At 43.7% G+C, this 25,014-nt stretch overlaps 1 long non-coding RNA gene across 1 annotated transcript in view; it reads right to left on the minus strand.

Annotated features, from left to right (window-relative positions):
• LOC138657062 (uncharacterized) overlaps positions 1-25,014 on the minus strand; it is a 59,052-nt gene that overhangs the window by 898 nt on the left and 33,140 nt on the right. The window lies entirely within an intron of this gene.

The following is a 25,014-nucleotide window of genomic DNA, read 5'->3' on the forward strand; positions in this document are numbered from 1 at the left end:
GAGCTATCTTGCCTCAGAGAAAATCCCCAAAGGATAGATTAGCCCCCCACAAATAATGACTGTGAGTGGAGAGGGAAAAGACATACACAGAATGAAACCAGGATGAGCACAGGAGGCCAGTCTAGCTAAATAGATAGGACAGGATGGAATACTGTGCGGTCAGTATAAAACACTACAAAAAATCCATGCAGAGTTTACAAAAAATCTCCACACCTGACTAAAGGTGTGGAGGGTAAATCTGCTTCCCAGAACTTCCAGCAAGACAGAATTAATTCATACTGATAAGCTGGACAAACAAAGAAAGCACAGAACGAATAAGTCCACAATCTATGGACAGAAAAGAGCAAGCAAAAACTTAGCTTTGCTGAACTGGTCAGGATAACAGGGAAATCCAAAGAGATGTGAGTAGTGTATAATCGGGTGGTTTCGTCAAACTCAATCTGACAGGTGCCCCGCCCCTATCAAAGTGTATCAAAATGTGTAACCCCTCCCCTCCCCTTGTCTGACGGCTGGTATCCAGCTGTCCCTCCTTGTTTGATTTCCCCCTTTTGATATAGTTTGATTTGGTATTATTCTCGTATTTCTTTTATATTAGATTTTATACGTAGCTCGAGTTTGATTCTGTAAGCTGTGTTTTATTCACAGTGTACACATATAGTGCAGAACTTTGTTTTATAACACACCAAGCTGTATATTTGTGTCTCTACTGACCATTAACTAAATGCTGGTCACATTATTTACACAAACAGAAAAGTTATTTGTGTCTCTACTGACCATTAACTAAATGCGGGTCACCTTATTTACACAAACAGAAAAATTATTTGTGTCTCTACTGACCATTAACTAAATGCGGGTCACCTTATTTTCACAAACAGAAAAAGACAGATTTTCTGTTTGTACCTGTAGGGTTATGTAGGGTTATCTGCGGGTCAGTGGTTTATAACACCTAGGTCATTTGTTTTTGTATTCGCTTTCTCAGAAAAGTTATTTGTGTCTCTACTGACCATTAACTAAATGATGGTCACCTTCACAAACAGAAAAGTTATTTGTGTCTCTACTGACCATTATGTAAATTCCACATAGGTCAGTGATTTTTGCACTTTATTAATATGCTGTCCACATATAGTATTTTTGATATCTCAAAAGGGTGTGACACATTCCCATATATTATTCCAGCTTTCTTTAATTCTACATTATTTTAGCACATATTAATTTTACAGGTGCCTGTGCTGTCTATAATTTGACTCCTTTTTATTCAAAGACATCTAACATATGCAGACTTTTAAAGCTTTTTTTTTACATTTCTATTGGTGTTACATTTCTATTGGTGTTACTTTTGCACATGTATTACTGGCTTCTTTAAAAATATGAATATTATCTAGTTTACTTATGTTGCAGATTATGTTGCAGTATTTTATTTTCCTGGTGTTACTTTTGCACATGTATTACTGGCGTCTTTTAAAAATATGAATATTATTAACCTTATGTTTTTGCACTTTGCCTGTGCTGCCTATAATTTGACTCCTTTTTATTCAAAGACAGCTAACATATGCAGACTTTTAAAGCTTTTTTTACATTTCTATTGGTGTTACATTTCTATTGGTGTTACTTTTGCACATGTATTACTGGATTCTTTAAAAATATGAATATTATCTAGTTTAGTTATGTTGCAGTATTTTATTTTCCTGGTGTTACTTTTGCACATGTATTACTGTTTTTCTTGTTTTTGTGTAAAATCTCGGTCAGGCAGGCACAAACACACACACACACACAACACAGAACCCACACACAACAAACACACATAACATACAAAACACACACAACACATACAACACGCACGACAAACATACACACACAACGTACAGAACACATACAACACATGCGACACACACAACACACACAAAACAAACACACAGAACACACACACACACACAAGAAATAGGCATTTAGGACTTATTTATGTTATTATGTTTATGCACTTTGCCTGTGCTGTCTATAATTTGACTCCTTTTTATTCAAAGACAGCTAACATATGCAGACTTTTAAAGCTTTTTTACATTTCTATTGGTGTTACATTTCTATTGGTGTAACTTTTGCACATGTATTACTGGATTCTTTAAAAATATGAATATTATCTAGTTTACTTATGTTGCAGTATTTTATTTTCCTGGTGTTACTTTTGCACATGTATTACTGTTTTCCTTGTTTTTGTGTAAAATCTCGGTCAGGCAGGCACGAACACACACACACACACAACACAGAACCCACACACAACAAACACACATAACATACAGTGGGGCAAAAAAGTATTTAGTCAGTCAGCAATAGTGCAAGTTCCACCACTTAAAAAGATGAGAGGCGTCTGTAATTTACATCATAGGTAGACCTCAACTATGGGAGACAAACTGAGAAAAAAAAATCCAGAAAATCACATTGTCTGTTTTTTTAACATTTTATTTGCATATTATGGTGGAAAATAAGTATTTGGTCAGAAACAAACAATCAAGATTTCTGGCTCTCACAGACCTGTAACTTCTTCTTTAAGAGTCTCCTCTTTCCTCCACTCATTACCTGTAGTAATGGCACCTGTTTAAACTTGTTATCAGTATAAAAAGACACCTGTGCACACCCTCAAACAGTCTGACTCCAAACTCCACTATGGTGAAGACGAAAGAGCTGTCAAAGGACACCAGAAACAAAATTGTAGCCCTGCACCAGGCTGGGAAGACTGAATCTGCAATAGCCAACCAGCTTGGAGTGAAGAAATCAACAGTGGGAGCAATAATTAGAAAATGGAAGACATAAAAGACCACTGATAATCTCCCTCGATCTGGGGCTCCACGCAAAATCCCACCCCGTGGGGTCAGAATGATCACAAGAACGGTGAGCAAAAATCCCAGAACCACACGGGGGGACCTAGTGAATGAACTGCAGAGAGCTGGGACCAATGTAACAAGGCCGACCATAAGTAACACACTACGCCACCATGGACTCAGATCCTGCAGTGCCAGACGTGTCCCACTGCTTAAGCCAGTACATGTCCGGGCCCGTCTGAAGTTTGCTAGAGAGCATTTGGATGATCCAGAGGAGTTTTGGGAGAATGTCCTATTGTCTGATGGAACCAAACTGGAACTGTTTGGTAGAAACACAACTTGTCGTGTTTGGAGGAAAAAGAATACTGAGTTGCATCCATCAAACACCATACCTACTGTAAAGCATGGTGGTGGAAACATCATGCTTTGGGGCTGTTTCTCTGCAAAGGGGCCAGGACGACTGATCCGGGTACATGAAAGAATGAATGGGGCCATGCATCGTGAGATTTTGAGTGCAAACCTCCTTCCATCAGCAAGGGCATTGAAGATGAAACGTGGCTGGGTCTTTCAACATGACAATGATCCAAAGCACACCGCCAGGGCAACGAAGGAGTGGCTTCGTAAGAAGCATTTCAAGGTCCTGGAGTGGCCTAGCCAGTCTCCAGATCTCAACCCTATAGAAAACCTTTGGAGGGAGTTGAAAGTCCGTGTTGCCAAGCGAAAAGCCAAAAACATCACTGCTCTAGAGGAGATCTGCATGGAGGAATGGGCCAACATACCAACAACAGTGTGTGGCAACCTTGTGAAGACTTACAGAAAACGTTTGACCTCTGTCATTGCCAACAAAGGATATATTAGAAAGTATTGAGATGAAATTTTGTTTCTGACCAAATACTTATTTTCCACCATAATATGCAAATAAAATGTTAAAAAAACAGACAATGTGATTTTCTGGATTTTTTTTTCTCAGTTTGTCTCCCATAGTTGAGGTCTACCTATGATGTAAATTACAGACGCCTCTCATCTTTTTAAGTGGTGGAACTTGCACTATTGCTGACTGACTAAATACTTTTTTGCCCCACTGTACAAAACACACAACACATACAACACACACGACAAACATACACACACAACATACGTGTAAAATCTCGGTCAGGCAGGCACGAACACACACACACACACAACACAGAACCCACACACAACAAACACACATAACATACAAAACACACACAACACATACAACTTATTTACACAAAACAGAAAAGACAGATTTTCTTTTTGTGCCTGTAGCTGTTATATGAGGGTCAGTGGTTTATAACACCACTCTCATTATATGGGTCCCTATATATATATATATATATATATATATATATATAATATGCAACAATGTTACAACACACGCAAGTAAGAAGCGGTGTGTTTTATACGAATATAAAACCAAAGACACGTTATTGTAAAATTTAAAAAGATTTTATTTCTCACAATAAAACAACATCTCAAAGACATTTCAATACTATAAAAATTCTTACAGAATATAAAAATGGTTTACTGACAGTACTATACTGCTACTGGCTTATTTTTGTACAAATTCAGGCTGTTTGCTGAACCCCTTTCTGTATTTGCTTTCTCTTTGTGCATGTAGTTGTTATCTGAGGGTCATTTGTTCTTGTATTCGATACTGCTACTGGCTTATTTCTGTACAAATCCATGCTGTCTGGTGACCCCCCTTTTTTGCATGGCCTCTGCTTTTTCTTGTTTTTTTGTGTAAAATCTCGGTCAGGCAGGCACAGCTGTATCTCTACAAGACATGCTGGGCACACCAGAGACATTGGAAATTGGATTTATAACGACGAATTCAGAAAATAACCATTTTATATTGAATGACTAATGATTTCTATAGGCATACTTTACTATGAAATTATGCATAAAAAGCTTCTTGGTTAGCCCAAAACCCGTAAGAAACAATCGTATAACTTTTAGCTCGAGCACATCAGCATACCCCAAAGTTTTGATAAGTGTATGAAAATACACCAATATTAACTATTTGTGCTATTTTAGGCTCAAATTTGGTCTATATGCATAACAGTCAGGAGTTGGGTCGAAGAAATATGTGTTACATGCGTGATGAATTGTAAATATATTCTGAAGTGTATGGCATTTTGAGAAATGTGTAGCATAACCAATTACCCATCACGGCCACTAGATGGCTGAATATCATATTAATTATACATTGGGGGTTACTTTTGGAAACTTACAAAGGCGGTGTGTATGTGCACAGGATGACTTATTTTGTTTTTTATAATCACTAGTATTCATATTAAATGCCTCTTTAGTTTTATGCGTGTAACACCTGCACTGGGAACTGTTAGGGCAGCTACTGGTATACTGGGATTTACAGACACTAAGAAGAGCTTTGCAGCTGCTGTTATACCAGGACCTACAGACATTAGCAGATTTTCCTCTGAGCTGTAGTGGACTACAATTCCCAAAGACCCCTGGACTACAATTCCCAGGGATCCTTGTTTGAGTCAGATGACACAGCTTGGATTGGAGGAGGAGGGACTTGGAGGCAGGAGCTGGGGAGAAAGTGAAACTAAGAAGACACAGGAAGAAAAGAGCGTGGTATCTTGTTGGGAGAGACGGAGCACAGGGGACTTGCCTGGCCCCATGCTGCAGGGTTGCTGTCCTCCCGGATATACTCGTGTTGCTGGAGAGAGTGCGACTTTGTGTTACCCTCTGGAGCAAGTTGCATCAAAAACTTGGAGATTTCTGCCTGCACTCCCACCGTATAAAGGACTGAATCCGGCCGCCCCCAGCTGGTGTCCAGAGAACCATCCGACCGTTAGAGACGTGCCGTGAGTGACTTTCTGAGACTTGTGGCCCTACCAGCGTTATTTACAGTGAGTACATTACAGCTCAGACTATTGCCAGTTATATTCGTCTAAGTGCACCAACTGTTTTAATTTGCGCGCCTGCATCCGCGGCAACTGGGCCCCAACGTTTGGACTGAGTTAAACTAGAAGAAACAAACAAAAAACCCTACTACATTATACTTGCAGGGTTGAAGTAGAATTAGAGTGAGATGTGTATATGACCTTGACAGAGCACATTTATTTGTATTTCATGTTATTCTTTTAAATCCATCTAATTTATGCTGCATAGCAATAAACCTGTTAAACTGTTTTACTCCTGATCCCTGTGAGTGTGTACTGAGAGTGGCAGGGGTTTCCCGAATCAGCCCCTGGCAGAAGATAATAGCCCTTCTGCAGTCCCAGAGAGAGAACTCCAATCAAGATTCGGGTGGAGGCACTGCGCCCTGGAGAGGTGAGACCCCCCATAACACCCAGTGTACCGTGGTAGCCCTAAAGGGGTGTTACAGTGGAGGCACTGCTGAGATCTAGAACTAACACAGGAGTATTTACTATGGAGACTTTAACAGAACAAGAAGTGTATTTATGGTGTGAAGAGATGGATGTTCCCGCCAAACAAAGCTTTGCAGTGAGTGGTGAGCTCTGTGATGCGTCTGATGAAGAGATACTGGAAATAGTTAACCGACTCACTGAACTTGCCCACCCTAAAGTGGTTGATCGCCGGAAGGAAAAGGGGGGACAGTTACCCACAGCCCTGATTTCAACGGGGCAGATCTTGAGGAAAGAATACTTCCCCTCTATGGTAGTTGTGTCTTCAGAGTATGGTCGACAATGGCAGATCACTTGGCCTACTGAGTCCGAAGTTGAGACCCGGCAACAGGAATCAACCACTCAGCCTAGAAAGACTAGTATATCTCCACCTTCTACTCCACCTAGATTCCGTCCTGAAGAGACAGCGGCCCCTGCTGATGTGCTTATGACAGCTATGGAAAAGTTAGTCAGTCAGTTTGCCAAGATGCAACCAGAAGGGAACTACCGTCGTCTAAGAATTTTCTCGGGTGCCCTCCCCACCCCTACTGGAGAAGAAGGATATGATACTTGGAGGGATGTCACTTTACAGTGCCTAGAAGAGTGGCAGTGCACTGATGCTGTAAAGAGGCAGAGAATAGTAGAGAGCTTGAAGGGTACTGCTATGGAGGTAGTGCAGGCTGCTTGGCGGAGCAAGTCTCTGGCAACTTATCAAGATTATATGAATGCTTTAGAAGATGCTTTTGGATCCCCTGAAGATGCTACTGATCTACTCTTTAAACTCCGTACCACCTACCAACAGCCAGATGAGAAGATGTCCGACTATTTATACCGACTAGATAAGCTGGTTCATAGAATAGTAGCTAAAGGTGGCATCAGCCCTCAAGAAGTTGATCAGTGTCGCCTGGAACAAGTACTCAGAGGAGCTCTCACTCATGATCCAATTGCCCAGCGGATGAGGTCTTGTGATAGAGAGAAGATTCCTGGATCTTTTCATGAGTTGCTTAAGGAAGTTCGGAAGGAGGAGGTTATTTTGGCCGCAAGAGAGAAGGCATCCCCTCGGGTGACTACTGTTGCCTTGAAGCCAGAAGCCGAATGCCGACACATAGAACTGTTGAAAGTCATCGAGAAACAGGGGGAGCAGATTACACAACTGTTAAGTGCTCAGGCCAAGACAATACAGCGATTTCAAAGTGTTGCGGAGGTAGCCGAGCAGAAAACACTGGTTTCAGGAAGAGAGAAAGAAGATCTCGGTAGAGTGGAGAGTAGGAAACCAGAAGGGTGCTTCGTCTGTGGGAGTCCAGGCCATATAGCTTGTCAGTGTCCAAAGAGGTGGAGCTCAAAGAACTCTTCACAGCTTCCCCATCACCCTCAGAGGCAGTCGGGAAACGGGAAAGGGGGCCAGTAGAACCCCACACTGAGCCCCCATCAGCAACTAGGACCTACTCTACCGCCCCATCTAATAGTGCATCATCGAAAACCCTGCCTGAAGGTTTAGTGGGACCATCCCCACATGTCCCCGCATATATCAATGGTCAACCTTGCACAGTATTACTGGATAGCGGGTCTCAAGTGTTATGTAGGCAATCCAGTAACACAGTGTGCAGTAATCAGAGCACATACAGTGATCTGACAATAACCCAAAAACAATAGAACGAGCTCTGAGACGTGGAATCTCAGTAGACCGCAATACCTGAACCTATCCTAAACACAACTAAAGGCAGCTGTGGATTGCGCCTGACACTACCTATGCAACTCGGCACAGCCTGAGGAACTGACTAGCCTGAAGATAGAAATACAAGCCTGACTTGCCTCAGAGAAATACCCCAAAGGAAAAGGCAGCCCCCCACATATAATGACTGTTAGCAAGATGAAAAGACAAAACGTAGGGATGAAATAGATTCAGCAAAGTGAGGCCCGATATTCTAGATAGAGCGAGGATAGCAAAGAGAACTTTGCAGTCTACAAAAAACCCTAAAGCAAAAAACCACGCAAAGGGGGCAAAAAGACCCACCGTGCCGAACTAACGGCATGGCGGTACACCCTTTGCGTCTCAGAGCTTCCAGCAAAAACGAATAGACAAGCTGGACAGAAAAAACAGCAACAAAAGCAAAGAAGCACTTATCTAAGCAGAGCAGCAGGCCACAGGAAAGATCCAGAAGCTCAGATCCAACACTGGAACATTGACAAGGAGCAAGGAAGACAGAATCAGGTGGAGTTAAATAACAAGGCAGCCAACAAGCTCACCAGAACACCTGAGGGAGGAAGCCCAGAAGCTGCAGTACCACTTGTGACCACAGGAGTGAATTCAGCCACAGAATTCACAACAGTACCCCCCCCTTGAGGAGGGGTCACCGAACCCTCACCAGAGCCCCCAGGCCGACCAGGATGAGCCACATGAAAGGCACGAACAAGATCTGGAGCATGGACATCAGAGGCAAAAACCCAGGAATTATCTTCCTGAGCATAACCCTTCCATTTAACCAGATACTGGAGTTTCCGTCTAGAGACACGAGAATCCAAAATTTTCTCCACAATATACTCCAATTCCCCCTCCACCAAAACAGGGGCAGGAGGCTCAACAGATGGAACCATAGGTGCCACGTATCTCCGCAACAACGACCTATGGAATACATTATGTATGGAAAAGGAGTCCGGGAGGGTCAGACGAAAGGACACAGGACTGAGAATCTCAGAAATCCTATACGGACCAATAAAACGAGGTTTAAATTTAGGAGAGGAAACCTTTATAGGAATATGACGAGAAGATAACCAAACCAGATCCCCAACACGAAGTCGGGGACCCACACGGCGTCTGCGATTAGCGAAAAGTTGAGCCTTCTCCTGGGACAAGGTCAAATTGTCCACTACCTGAGTCCAGATCTGCTGCAACCTGTCCACCACAGAATCCACACCAGGACAGTCCGAAGACTCAACCTGTCCTGAAGAGAAACGAGGATGGAACCCAGAATTGCAAAAAAATGGAGAGACCAAGGTAGCCGAGCTGGCCCGATTATTAAGGGCGAACTCAGCCAACGGCAAAAAGGACACCCAATCATCCTGGTCTGCAGAAACAAAACATCTCAGATATGTTTCCAAGGTCTGATTGGTTCGTTCGGTCTGGCCATTAGTCTGAGGATGGAAAGCCGAGGAAAAAGATAGGTCAATGCCCATCCTACCACAAAAGGCTCGCCAGAACCTTGAAACAAACTGGGAACCTCTGTCAGAAACAATATTCTCAGGAATGCCATGCAAACGAACCACATGCTGGAAGAACAAAGGCACCAAATCAGAGGAGGAAGGCAATTTAACCAAGGGCACCAGATGGACCATTTTAGAAAAGCGATCACAGACCACCCAAATGACTGACATCTTTTGAGAAACGGGAAGGTCAGAAATGAAATCCATCGAAATATGTGTCCAAGGCCTCTTCGGGACCGGCAAGGGCAAAAGCAACCCACTGGCACGTGAACAGAAGGGCTTAGCCCTAGCACAAATCCCACAGGACTGCACAAAAGTACGTACATCCCGTGACAGAGATGGCCACCAGAAGGATCTAGCCACTAACTCTCTGGTACCAAAGATTCCTGGATGACCAGCCAACACCGAACAATGAAGTTCAGAGATAACTTTACTAGTCCACCTATCAGGGACGAACAGTTTCTCGGCCGGACAACGATCAGGTTTATTAGCCTGAAATTTTTGCAACACTCGCCGCAAATCAGGGGAGATGGCAGACACAATGACTCCTTCCTTGAGGATACTCGCCGGCTCAGATAAACCCGAGAGAGTCGGGCACAAAACTCCTAGACAGAGCATCCGCCTTCACATTTTTAGAGCCCGGAAGGTACGAAATCACAAAATCGAAGCGAGCAAAAAATAACGACCAACGGGCCTGTCTAGGATTCAAGCGCTTGGCAGACTCGAGATAAGTAAGGTTCTTATGATCAGTCAATACCACCACGCGATGCTTAGCTCCTTCAAGCCAATGACGCCACTCCTCAAATGCCCACTTCATGGCCAGCAACTCTCGGTTGCCCACATCATAATTACGCTCAGCAGCAGAAAACTTCCTGGAAAAGAAAGCACATGGTTTCAACACTGAGCAACCAGAACCTCTCTGTGACAAAACCGCCCCTGCTCCAATCTCAGAAGCATCAACCTCGACCTGGAACGGAAGAGAAACATCTGGTTGACACAAGACAGGGGCAGAACAAAAACGACGCTTTAACTCCAGAAAAGCTTCCACGGCAGCAGAAGACCAATTAACCAAATCAGCACCCTTCTTGGTCAAATCGGTCAATGGTTTGGCAATGCTAGAAAAATTACAGATGAAGCGAAGATAAAAATTAGCAAAGCCCAGGAACTTTTGCAGACTTTTCAGAGATGTCGGCTGAGTCCAATCCTGGATGGCTTGGACCTTAACCGGATCCATCTCGATAGTAGAAGGGGAAAAGATGAACCCCAAAAATGAAACTTTCTGCACACCGAAGAGACACTTTGATCCCTTCACGAACAAAGAATTAGCACGCAGGACCTGGAAAACCATTCTGACCTGCTTCACATGAGACTCCCAATCATCTGAGAAGATCAAAATGTCATCCAAGTAAACAATCAGGAATTTATCCAGATACTCACGGAAGATGTCATGCATAAAAGACTGAAAAATAGATGGAGCATTGGCAAGTCCGAACGGCATCACTAGATACTCAAAATGACCCTCGGGCGTATTAAATGCCGTTTTCCATTCATCTCCTTGCCTGATTCTCACCAGATTATACGCACCACGAAGATCTATCTTAGTGAACCAACTAGCCCCCTTAATCCGAGCAAACAAGTCAGATAACAATGGCAAGGGATACTGAAACTTAACAGTGATCTTATTAAGAAGGCGGTAATCAATACACGGTCTCAGCGAACCATCCTTCTTGGCTACAAAAAAGAACCCTGCTCCCAGTGGTGATGACGATGGGCGAATATGTCCCTTCTCCAGGGATTCCTTCACATAACTGCGCATAGCGGTGTGTTCAGGCACGGATAAATTAAATAAATGACCTTTAGGGAATTTACTACCAGGAATCAAATTGATAGCACAATCACAATCCCTATGCAGAGGTAGGGCATCGGACTTGGGCTCTTCAAATACATCCTGATAATCAGACAAGAACTCTGGGACCTCAGAAGGAGTGGATGACGAAATAGACAAAAATGGAACATCACCATGTACCCCCTGACAACCCCAGCTGGATACCGACATAGAGTTCCAATCCAATACTGGATTATGGGTTTGTAGCCATGGCAACCCCAACACGACCACATCATGCAGATTATGTAGCACCAGAAAGCGAATAACTTCCTGATGTGCAGGAGCCATGCACATGGTCAGCTGGGCCCAGTACTGAGGTTTATTCTTGGCCAAAGGTGTAGCATCAATTCCTCTCAACGGAATAGGACACCGCAAAGGCTCCAAGAAAAACCCACAACGTTTAGCATAATCCAAATCCATCAGATTCAGGGCAGCGCCTGAATCCACAAACGCCATGACAGAATACGATGACAAAGAGCATATCAAGGTAATGGACAGAAGGAATTTGGACTGTACAGTACCAATGACGGCAGACCTATCGAACCGCTTAGTGCGCTTAGGACAATCAGAAATAGCATGAGTGGAATCACCACAGTAGAAACACAGCCCATTCAGACGTCTGTGTTCTTGCCGTTCAACTCTGGTCATAGTCCTATCGCACTGCATAGGCTCAGGTTTAATCTCAGACAATACCGCCAGATGGTGCACAGATTTACGCTCGCGCAAGCGACGACCGATCTGAATGGCCAAAGACATAGACTTATTCAAACCAGCAGTCATAGGAAAACCCACCATGACATCCTTAAGAGCCTCAGAGAGACCCTTTCTGAACAAAGCTGCCAGCGCAGATTCATTCCACAGAGTGAGTACTGACCACTTCCTAAATTTCTGACAATATACTTCTATATCATCCTGACCCTGGCACAAAGCCAGCAAATTTTTCTCAGCCTGATCCACTGAATTAGGCTCATCATACAGCAATCCGAGCGCCAGGAAAAACGCATCGACACCACTCAATGCAGGGTCTCCTGGCGCAAGAGAAAATGCCCAGTCCTGAGGGTCGCCGCGCAAAAAAGAAATAATAATCAAAACCTGTTGAACTGAATTACCAGAAGAATGAGGTTTCAAGGCCAGAAATAGCTTACAATTATTTTTGAAGCTCAGAAACTTAGTTCTATCACCAAAAAACAAATCAGGAATAGGAATTCTTGGTTCTAGCATAGATTTCTGATCAATTGTATCTTGAATCTTTTGTACATTTATAACGAGATTATCCATTGAAGAGCACAGAGCCTGAATATCCATGTCCACAGCTGTGTCCTGAAGCACCCTAATGTCTAGGGGGAAAAAAAGACTGAACACAGAGCTGAGAAAAAAAAATGATGTCAGAACTTCTTTTTTCCCTCTATTGAGAATCATTAGCTTGGCTCCTTGTACTGTTATGTAGGCAATCCAGTAACACAGTGTGCAGTAATCAGAGCACATACAGTGATCTGACAATAACCCAAAAACAATAGAACGAGCTCTGAGACGTGGAATCTCTGTAGACCGCAATACCTGAACCTATCCTAAACACAACTAAAGGCAGCTGTGGATTGCGCCTGACACTACCTATGCAACTCGGCACAGCCTGAGGAACTGACTAGCCTGAAGATAGAAATACAAGCCTGACTTGCCTCAGAGAAATACCCCAAAGGAAAAGGCAGCCCCCCACATATAATGACTGTTAGCAAGATGAAAAGACAAAACGTAGGGATGAAATAGATTCAGCAAAGTGAGGCCCGATATTCTAGATAGAGCGAGGATAGCAAAGAGAACTTTGCAGTCTACAAAAAACCCTAAAGCAAAAAACCACGCAAAGGGGGCAAAAAGACGCACCGTGCCGAACTAACGGCACGGCGGTACACCCTTTGCGTCTCAGAGCTTCCAGCAAAAACGAATAGACAAGCTGGACAGAAAAAACAGCAACAAAAGCAAAGAAGCACTTATCTAAGCAGAGCAGCAGGCCACATGAAAGATCCAGAAGCTCAGATCCAACACTGGAACATTGACAAGGAGCAAGGAAGACAGAATCAGGTGGAGTTAAATAACAAGGCAGCCAACGAGCTCACCAGAACACCTGAGGGAGGAAGCCCAGAAGCTGCAGTACCACTTGTGACCACAGGAGTGAATTCAGCCACAGAATTCACAACACTCAAGTATCTATCATCTTTGAAGGAAGGTATAAGAGATATTTATCCAAAGTGCCTCTGAAACCGTTGTCTGGACTCGTGGTGTGGGGACTGAGTGAGCACAGCTACCCCTACAGAGGATACGTGTCCGTGACGCTACGATTCTCAGAGACTGTTGTTGGAGTGGATAAAGAGATACCCATCATAGCGTTAATCTGCCCAGAGGCCGAGGCAGATGAGAGACAAACACCTGTCATAGTGGGAACAAATGCCAACATCTTCCGTACGTTAGCTCAGTGGTGTCGGGAAGTTGGGGGAGAAAATTACTCGCAGACCCTATCCATCCACCCAGTCTGCCTGGAGGCCTATGTGAGAACGGAGGAGGAGAAGAGGGAACTACGGCCTGAAAGCTTTGACCCTTGTTTTGAAGGAAGCGAGCTAAAAGGAGAAGAGAGGGGGTTGGTCATTGATGGCCTGATGATGCGAGGTGCAGTTTTTTCTCTAGGTGAATGGGACATGGGCCTCGCTCATGGAGTGGAGCATCGCATTCGGTTGAAGGATCAAAAGCCTTTTCGAGAGAGGTCCCGAAGATTGGCTCCAGCAGATATCGAAGATGTCAGGCAGCATCTACGCGGTATGTTAGACACAGGAGTCATCATAGAATCTAGTAGCCCTTATGCTTCCCCCATTGTGATAGCTCGAAAGAAAAATGGAGCTATTCGGATGTGTGTGGATTATCGAACCTTGAATAAGCGTACGATCCCCGACCAGTACACTGTGCCCAGAATCGATGAAGCTTTGGATTGCTTGCAAGGGAGCCAATGGTTTTCTGTGTTAGATCTCCGGAGTGGCTACTATCAGATACCCATGTCAAAAGAAGATCAAGAGAAGACTGCTTTTATCTGCCCCATTGGGTTCTTCGAGTTTCAGAGACTGCCTCAAGGACTGACAGGTGCTCCGGCCACTTTTCAGAGATGTATGGACAAAGTAGTGGGGGACATGCACTTACGTGAGGTCCTGGTTTATCTCGATGATCTAATTGTTTTTGGGAAGACTCTGGAAGAACACAACCAGCGGTTGTTCAAGGTGCTGGATCGGTTGAAGGAGGCTGGGTTGAAGTTGTCCCTTGATAAGTGCCGGATTTGCCAGACGACTGTGAAATATGTGGGGCACATAGTCAGCAGAGAAGGAATTTCCACCGACCCCGCCAAAGTGGAGGCTGTTGTAAACTGGCCAAAACCCACCAAACTGAAGGAGCTTAGGTCCTTTTTACGATTTTGCGGATATTACCGAAGATTTGTACCCCAGTACTCTCGGATTGCGAAGCCATTAACTGCCCTTACTCAGGGGTATCCCCCTTCCGGGAGGACAGCCCATTCCTCAAGGTCAGGAAAGAAGGTCTACTTCAAAGTTAACGAACTTTTTGGGGATAGATGGACACCGGCATGCGATGAGGCATTCGAGAAATTGAAGTCATGCTTGACCCAAACCCCAGTGTTGGCCTATGCAGACCCCAGCAAACCATATGTGTTACATGTAGATGCTTCTCTTGACGGGCTAGGAGGGATTCTTTATCAAGACCATGAAGGCTGTCTGCGTCCCGTCTACTACATTAGTCGAGGATTGACTCCCAGTGAACGCAACTACCCAGCCCACAAACTGGAGTTTCTGGCCTTGAAATGGGCTGTAGTGGACACGCTGCATGACTACCTCTATGGGGTACCCTTTGTGGTTCATACCGACAACAATCCATTAACCTACGTGAGAACCACGGCAAAACTGGATGCCACGGGGTACCGGTGGCTTGCCGCACTCTCTTTGTACGATTTCAGCTTAAAATATCGACCGGGGATCAGTAACATCGATGCAGACACACTCTCTCGCCTGCCTAGGGAACCCTTAAATGAAGAAGAAGGAGGATGGATAGAGGTCCCTGCCCCTGAGGTGAAGACTCTGTGCCATAGACATCAAACTAATGCTCTCCCTATGCAGGGTTGTGCTGAATTCCTAGGAGTATCCAGTGAAGCGCTCCCGTTGTTGTACTGCCAAGTGACAAATGTAACCCCAGACTTTCTCCCTCAACTGACTCGTAATCAAGTCCAAAAGGCGCAGCAGGAGGATCGATCAGTGGGGGTGGTCCGATGGTGGGTTAAGAGGGGCTGGAGGCCCGAAAAGAATGCATTACGAACAGAGGAATCTGTCCTGCTGACGCGGCAGCTAGAGTCTCTGGTAGTAAGAAATGGACTACTATACCGGGAGGCAAAGCGCCAGAAGGAAGGAGTCCACCGACAGCTGGTGTTACCCACCCGATTCCGGAGGATGGTCATGAAGTCCCTGCATGATGACCATGGACATCTTGGCATCGAAAAGACCACGAGTCTTGTGGCTGACCGATTTTACTGGCCTCGGATGGAAGCGGATATTGAAGACTACTGCAAATCATGCTCCCGATGTGTGTTGAGAAAAACCTTGCCTTTGAGAACAGCCCCCCTTGTGAACATTACCAGTGATGGCCCACTTGAGCTAGTGTGCATTGATTTCCTCTCCATCGAGCCTGATGAAAGCAATGTCAGTAATGTGTTAGTGGTCACTGACCATTTCACCCGATATGCCCAAGCCTACCCCACCAAAGATCAAAGGGCAACTACTGTAGCAAAAACACTATGGGAAAAGTTCTTCGTGCATTATGGGCTGCCTGCCCGCATCCATACCGATCAAGGAAGAGATTTTGAAAGTAGACTAATCAAGGAGCTATGCGCTATCTGTGGGATCAAGAAATCCAGAACCACCCCGTATCACCCCCAAGGGGACCCTCAACCTGAGAGGTTCAACCGTACCCTTCTGAACATGTTAGGCACTTTGGATCCCAGGAAGAAGGGACAATGGAGCAGGCATGTGAGTCAGTTGGTTCATGCCTACAATTGCACCACAAATGAGTCAACGGGATACTCGCCCTATTTTCTCATGTTTGGAAGAAAAGCTCGGCTACCAGTGGATATTAGTTTTGGGACATCCTTTGAAAATTCTAATGGGAAGACCTATTTAAAATATGTGTCCCAGCTAAAAGAAGATTTGGAAAAAGCGTACAGATTGGCAGAGCAGGCCTCTGGTCGGTCAGGGAAGCGCAATAAGACTCGCTACGACTGTAGAGTTCGGGAACAAGTTTTACTGCCTGGAGATAGAGTTCTTATCCAACTTCTAGGTCTTCCTGGGAAGCATAAGCTTGCTGATCGGTGGTGTACTGACCCTTATGTGGTGATGGAGAAGCTGCCTGGTGTCCCGGCCTACAGAGTGAAGCCCGAGAAAGGGAGTGGAGCTGTCAAAACCTATCATCGACACCATTTGTTGCCTGTGGGAAAAAACATCCTGTTACCGCCATTGCCAACCCAAGGAGGTCATACAAACCTTCCATGCAATAGGAGAAGTCGTAGGTGTCAACAACCACCCCAGCCTGGAGTTGCTTCAGGAGGGAGTGACAGCGAGTCTGGGGATGAATGGGGATCTGAAGGTCAATGGAGCTACAGGTGGACTGAGGACCCATGCCCCATAGGGGGGGGCCCCGAAAACCAGACTTCTGACGTGGAAGCACAAAAAAAGGACATTCGTCAGGAGGCGAGTGCGCTCTGCCCACCATTGGGGGAGAGTTCAGAAGAGGGACATTTATTAAATGAAGAGATCCACCTGGAGGAGCCCGTTCTTGACCGACAAGAGTCGGGAGCTGAGGAGGGGGCCCCCTCAGTACACACTCATCCCAAACGGGACACTAGGCCACCCATGATGCTGACCTATGATAGAATGGGACATACCACTGAGGTCCCCCGGCTGATACACTTTAATTCAAAATCTGTTTGGCCTTATTTCCCAGTATCTCCTATGTGTCCAGGAGGTGGTTTGCGTGCATGTAAATTTGGTGTTAGTCAGGATGCTTTAACCCCCATTCATGTTTCAGGTGGTGAGTCCTCATGTCGTGATGGGACACTTTCAATGACTCACCAGGGGGAGAGTGTAACACCTGCACTGGGAACTGTTAGGGCAGCTACTGGTATACTGGGATTTACAGACACTAAGAAGAGCTTTGCAGCTGCTGTTATACCAGGACCTACAGACATTAGCAGATTTTCCTCTGAGCTGCAGTGGACTACAATTCCCAAGGACCCCTGGACTACAATTCCCAGGGATCCTTGTTTGAGTCAGATGACACAGCTTGGATTGGAGGAGGAGGGACTTGGAGACAGGAGCTGGGGAGAAAGTGAAACTAAGAAGACACAGGAAGAAAAGAGCGTGGTATCTTGTTGGGAGAGACGGAGCACAGGGGACTTGCCTGGCCCCATGCTGCAGGGTTGCTGTCCTCCCGGATATACTCGTGTTGCTGGAGAGAGTGCGACTTTGTGTTACCCTCTGGAGCAAGTTGCATCAAAAACTTGGAGAGTTCTGCCTGCACTCCCACCGTATAAAGGACTGAATCCGGCCGCCCCCAGCTGGTGTCCAGAGAACCATCCGACCGTTAGAGACGTGCCGTGAGTGACTTTCTAAGACTTGTGGTCCTACCAGCGTTATTTACAGTGAGTACATTACAGCTCAGACTATTGCCAGTTATATTCGTCTAAGTGCACCAACTGTTTTAATTTGCGCGCCTGCATCCGCGGCAACTGGGCCCCAACGATTGGACTGACTTAAACTAGAAGAAACAAACAAAAAACCCTACTACGTTATACTTGCAGGGTTGAAGTAGAATTAGAGTGAGATGTGTATATGACCTTGACAGAGCACAGTTATTTGTATTTCATGTTATTCTTTTAAATCCATCTAATTTAAGCTGCATAGCAATAAACCTGTTAAACTGTTTTACTCCTGATCCCTGTGAGTGTGTACTGAGAGTGGCAGGGGTTTCCCGAATCAGCCCCTGGCAGAAGATAATAGCCCTTCTGCAGTCCCAGAGAGAGAACTCCAATCAAGATTCGGGTGGAGGCACTGCGCCCTGGAGAGGTGAGACCCCCCATAACACCCAGTGTACCGTGGTAGCCCTAAAGGGGTGTTACATGCGTAAGAGACATCCTACAAATAGAATCCTTTTCCCTAGTAGTTTTATATTCTATGTCTGATATATTTCTACACAAAGCTACAAAACTATTTTGTAGTTTATAATGTATCATAGTAGTTTCATGTGTAGTTACATCTTAGGCCCTGTTCAGACTATTGTAATATCTGTAGCTTAAAATAGCGCCAAATAGCTACTTTCAAACCCGGACATACACCATTGATTTTCTTCACAAATGGATCCAATATACACTATATCGCCATTCTATATATATATATATCTATATATATAATTGTCTAAGGGTTTTTCCGTCTGTCTGTCTGTCTTTCTGTCTGTCTGTCCTGGAAATCCCAGGTCTCTGATTGGTCGAGGCCGCCAGGCCTTCGACCAATCAGCGACGAGCACAGTATCGACATAGAAATCCCACGTCTCTGATTGGTCGAAGCCGCCAGGCCTCGACCAATCAGCGACGGGCACAGCGACGATGATGTCATAAAGGACGTAGACATCCCGCGTCTCTGATTGGTTGAAGCCGCCAGGCCTCGACCAATCAGCGACGGGCACAGCGACGATGATGTCATAAAGGACGTAGAAATCCCACGTTTCTGATCCAGCGACGGGCACAGTATCGACGTAGATGTCATAATGGTTGCCATGGCGACGATGATGTCATAAAGGTTGCCTCGACCAATCAGCGACGGGCACAATCTTCCGCGAATTCTGGAATCATCATTGTCCATATACTACGGGGACATGCATATTGAAGACACAAAAGAGAATAGTAAAACCAAAAACACTCAGTTTGAAAAAATGTTGCAGTAATCCGCAAGTGCTAGTAAAAGATGTAAAAAACAGGGTATTTGGTTGATACGTTTTTTGCAAAAAATGTATACTAAGCTGCTCTACCAATCTTCACGGTATACCCTTATCAGAGCAGTCCTAACTAATGTATGCAATCCCTATCTGATGTATTTAAAAACCTGATCATCTGTATATAACCTGTGTGAACAGGGTTCAGAGAGGAAAAATCCATGTGTGCATACAGGGTAGAACAACTTTTGTGCAGATAGCCCAAGAGGAGTGGTGGAACTCCCCAGTCTTGTAGACACAAGAGAACAATTATGGAAACAGGAACACATGGGCTACTTGCACAGTGAACAAGTCTGTATGATCATGTTCACACACCACCAAGAAACCTGAAGACACAAAAGAGAATAGTAAAACCAAAAACACTCAGTTTGAAAAAATGTTGCAGTAATCCGCAAGTGCTAGTAAAAGATGTAAAAAACAGGGTATTTGGTTGATACGTTTTTTGCAAAAAATGTATACTAAGCTGCTCTACCAATCTTCACGGTATACCCTTATCAGAGCAGTCCTAACTAATGTATGCAATCCCTATCTGATGTATTTAAAAACCTGATCATCTGTATATAACCTGTGTGAACAGGGTTCAGAGAGGAAAAATCCATGTGTGCATACAGGGTAGAACAGCTTTTGTGCAGATAGCCCAAGAGGAGTGGTGGAACTCCCCAGTCTTGTAGACACAAGAGAACAATTATGGAAACAGGAACACATGGGCTACTTGCACAGTGAACAAGTCTGTATGATCATGTTCACACACCACCAAGAAACCTGAAGACACAAAAGAGAATAGTAAAACCAAAAACACTCAGTTTGATAAAATGTTGCAGTAATCCGCAAGTGCTAGTAAAAGATGTAAAAAACAGGGTATTTGGTTGATACGTTTTTTGCAAAAAATGTATACTAAGCTGCTCTACCAATCTTCACGGTATACCCTTATCAGAGCAGTCCTAACTAATGTATGCAATCCCTATCTGATGTATTTAAAAACCTGATCATCTGTATATAACCTGTGTGAACAAGGTTCAGAGAGGAAAAATCCATGTGTGCATACAGGGTAGAACAGCTTTTGTGCAGATAGCCCAAGAGGAGTGGTGGAACTCCCCAGTCTTGTAGACACAAGAGAACAATTATGGAAACAGGAACACATGGGCTACTTGCACAGTGAACAAGTCTGTATGATCATGTTCACACACCACCAAGAAACCTGAAGACACAAAAGAGAATAGTAAAACCAAAAACACTCAGTTTGAAAAAATGTTGCAGTAATCCGCAAGTGCTAGTAAAAGATGTAAAAAACAGGGTATTTGGTTGATACGTTTTTTGCAAAAAATGTATACTAAGCTGCTCTACCAATCTTCACGGTATACCCTTATCAGAGCAGTCCTAACTAATGTATGCAATCCCTATCTGATGTATTTAAAAACCTGATCATCTGTATATAACCTGTGTGAACAGGGTTCAGAGAGGAAAAATCCATGTGTGCATACAGGGTAGAAAAGCTTTTGTGCAGATAGCCCAAGAGGAGTGGTGGAACTCCCCAGTCTTGTAGACACAAGAGAACAATTATGAAAACAGGAACATATGGGCTACTTGCACAGTGAACAAGTCTGTATGATCATGTTCACACACCACCAAGAAACCTGAAGACACAAAAGAGAATAGTAAAACCAAAAACACTCAGTTTGAAAAAATGTTGCAGTAATCCGCAAGTGCTAGTAAAAGATGTAAAAAACAGGGTATTTGGTTGATACGTTTTTTGCAAAAAATGTATACTAAGCTGCTCTACCAATCTTCACGGTATACCCTTATCAGAGCAGTCCTAACTAATGTATGCAATCCCTATCTGATGTATTTAAAAACCTGATCATCTGTATATAACCTGTGTGAACAGGGTTCAGAGAGGAAAAATCCATGTGTGCATACAGGGTAGAACAGCTTTTGTGCAGATAGCCCAAGAGCAGTGGTGGAACTCCCCAGTCTTGTAGACACAAGAGAACAATTATGGAAACAGGAACACATGGGCTACTTGCACAGTGAATAAGTCTGTATGATCATGTTCACACACCACCAAGAAACCTGAAGACACAAAAGAGAATAGTAAAACCAAAAACACTCAGTTTGAAAAAATGTTGCAGTAATCCGCAAGTGCTAGTAAAAGATGTAAAAAACAGGGTATTTGGTTGATACGTTTTTTGCAAAAAATGTATACTAAGCTGCTCTACCAATCTTCACGGTATACCCTTATCAGAGCAGCCCTAACTAATGTATGCAATCCCTATCTGATGTATTTATGTATCTTTTACTAGCACTTGCGGATTACTGCAACATTTTTTCAAACTAAGTGTTTTTGGTTTTACTATTCTCTTTTGTGTCTTCAGGTTTCTTGGTGGTGTGTGAACATGATCATACAGACTTGTTCACTGTGCAAGTAGCCCATGTGTTCCTGGGGACATGCATATTCTAGAATACCCGATGCGTTAGAATCGGGCCATATATATATCTATATATATAATTGTCTAAGGGTTTTTCCGTCTGTCTGTCTTTCTGTCTGTCTGTCCTGGAAATCCCACGTCTCTGATTGGTCGAGGCCGCCAGGCCTCGACCAATCAGCGACCGGCACAGCGACGATGATGTCATAAAGGATGTAGAAATCCCACGTTTCTGATTCAGCGACGGGCACAGTATCGATGTAGATGTCATAATGGTTGCCATGGCGACGATGATGTCATAAAGGTTGCCTCGACCAATCAGCGACGGGCACAGTCTGCCACGAATTCTGGAATCATCATTGTCCATATACTACGGGGACATGCATATTCTAGAATACCCGATGCGTTAGAATCGGGCCACAGTCTAGTATATATATACAGTGGGGCAAAATAGTATTTAGTCAGTCAGCAATAGTGCAAGTTCCACCACTTAAAAAGATGAGAGGCGTCTGTAATTTACATCATAGGTAGACCTCAACTATGGGAGACAAACTGAGAAAAAAAAATCCAGAAAATCACATTGTCTGTTTTTTTATCATTTTTTTGCATATTATGGTGGAAAATAAGTATTTGGTCAGAAACAAACAATCAAGATTTCTGGCTCTCACAGACCTGTAACTTCTTCTTTAAGAGTCTCCTCTTTCCTCCACTCATTACCTGTAGTAATGGCACCTGTTTAAACTTGTTATCAGTATAAAAAGACACCTGTGCACACCCTCAAACAGTCTGACTCCAAACTCCACTATGATGAAGACCAAAGAGCTGTCAAAGGACACCAGAAACAAAATTGTAGCCCTGCACCAGGCTGGGAAGACTGAATCTGCAATAGCCAACCAGCTTGGAGTGAAGATATCAACAGTGGGAGCAATAATTAGAAAATGGAAGACATACAAGACCACTGATAATCTCCCTCGATCTGGGGCTCCACGCAAAATCCCACCCCGTGGGGTCAGAATGATCACAAGAACGGTGAGCAAAAATCCCAGAACCACGCAGGTGGACCTAGTGAATGAACTGCAGAGAGCTGGGACCAATGTAACAAGGCCTACCATAAGTAACACACTACGCAACCATGGACTCAGATCCTGCAGTGCCAGACGTGTCCCACTGCTTAAGCCAGTACATGTCCGGGCCCGTCTGAAGTTTGCTAGAGAGCATTTGGATGATCCAGAGGAGTTTTGGGAGAATGTCCTATGGTCTGATGAAACCAAACTGGAACTGTTTGGTAGAAACACAACTTGTCGTGTCTGGAGGAAAAAGAATACTGAGTTGCATCCATCAAACACCATACCTACTGTAAAGCATGGTGGTGGAAACATCATGCTTTGGGGCTGTTTCTCTGCAAAGGGGCCAGGACGACTAATCCGGGTACATGAAAGAATGAATGGGGCCATGTATCGTGAGATTTTGAGTGCAAACCTCCTTCCATCAGCAAGGGCATTGAAGATGAAACGTGGCTGGGTCTTTCAACATGACAATGATCCAAAGCACACCGCCAGGGCAACGAAGGAGTGGCTTCGTAAGAAGCATTTCAAGGTCCTGGAGTGGCCTAGCCAGTCTCCAGATCTCAACCCTATAGAAAACCTTTGGAGGGAGTTAAAGTCCGTGTTGCCAAGCGAAAAGCCAAAAACATCACTGCTCTAGAGGAGATCTGCATGGAGGAATAGGCCAACATACCAACAACAGTGTGTGGCAACCTTGTGAAGACTTACAGAAAACGTTTGACCTCTCTCATTGCCAACAAAGGATATATTACAAAGTATTGAGATGAAATTTTGTTTATGACCAAATACTTATTTTCCACCATAATATGCAAATAAAATGTTAAAAAAACAGACAATGTGATTTTCTGGATTTTTTTCTCAGTTTGTCTCCCATAGTTGAGGTCTACCTATGATGTAAATTACAGACGCCTCTCAGCTTTTTAAGTGGTGGAACTTGCACTATTGCTGACTGACTAAATACTTTTTTGCCCCACTGTATATATATATATATATATATGTAGTTTGTAACATCCTGGTTCAAATACAGACGGCAGGCATCCTATTTACACGGTGCTTTATAAAATCTTTCGTTTGAAAGGTTATTCTGTATTTCTAAAGCGCAAGCTTATTTATGTGTACTGCGTTACGTGCCATCTATCTATGGGGCCTTACTAGGGCTCTCAGGATCCCAGGTTTATTTAATGGGCCACAGCAAGCACAATGGTGCAAAGCACGGCACATGACTATCTGTTCACATGTATTGATATTGTGAGTGCCATCTATCTAGCCCTAGTATTTTTGATATCTCAAAAGGGCGCTTGTACTCAATACTGTGCAAAGGGGGTGAATACTTATGTCCGTGTGATATTTCAGTTTTTCTTTTTTAATAAATTCGCAAAAAATTCTACATTTCTGTTTGTTCAGGCATGATTTAATATATATCTCAGAATGCAGCTGAATAGTATTGCTAATTATTCCATATAAATAGAAAATTATGTAGAAACCCAAAGTTTTGATAAGTGTATGAAAATACACCAATATTAACTATTTGTGCTATTTTAGGCCCAAATTTGGTCTATATGTATAACAGTCAGGAGTTGGGGCGAAGAAATATATGTTACATGCGTGATGAATTGCAAATATATTCTGAAGTGCATGGCATTTTGAGAAATGTGTAGCATAACCAATTACCTATCACGGCCACTAGATGGCAGAATATCATATTAATTATGCATTGGGGTTTACTTTTGGAAACTTACAAAGGCGGTGTGTATGTGCACAGGTATGACTTATTTTGTTTTTATAATCACTAGTATTCATATTAATAGTTACTTTTAACCATCCTTTTAGAGTGTCTAGTAGTTTTATATTCTTTGTCTGATATATTTCTACACAAAGCTTCAAAACTATTTTGTGCTTTATAATGTATCACAGTAGTTTCATGTGAAGTTACATCTTAGGCGCTGTTCAGACTATTGTAATATCTGTAGCTTAAAATAGAGCCAAATAGCTACTTTCAAATCCGGACATACACCATTGATTTTCTTCACAAATGGATCCAATATACACTATATCTCCTTCCTCTATATATATAGTTTGTAACATTCTGGCTCAAATACAGACGGCAGGCAGCCTATTTACACTGCACTTTATAAAATCTTTCGTTTGAAA

This window comes from Ranitomeya imitator, chromosome 1, assembly GCF_032444005.1.
Source record: "Ranitomeya imitator isolate aRanImi1 chromosome 1, aRanImi1.pri, whole genome shotgun sequence".
Lineage (NCBI taxonomy): Eukaryota > Metazoa > Chordata > Amphibia > Anura > Dendrobatidae > Ranitomeya > Ranitomeya imitator.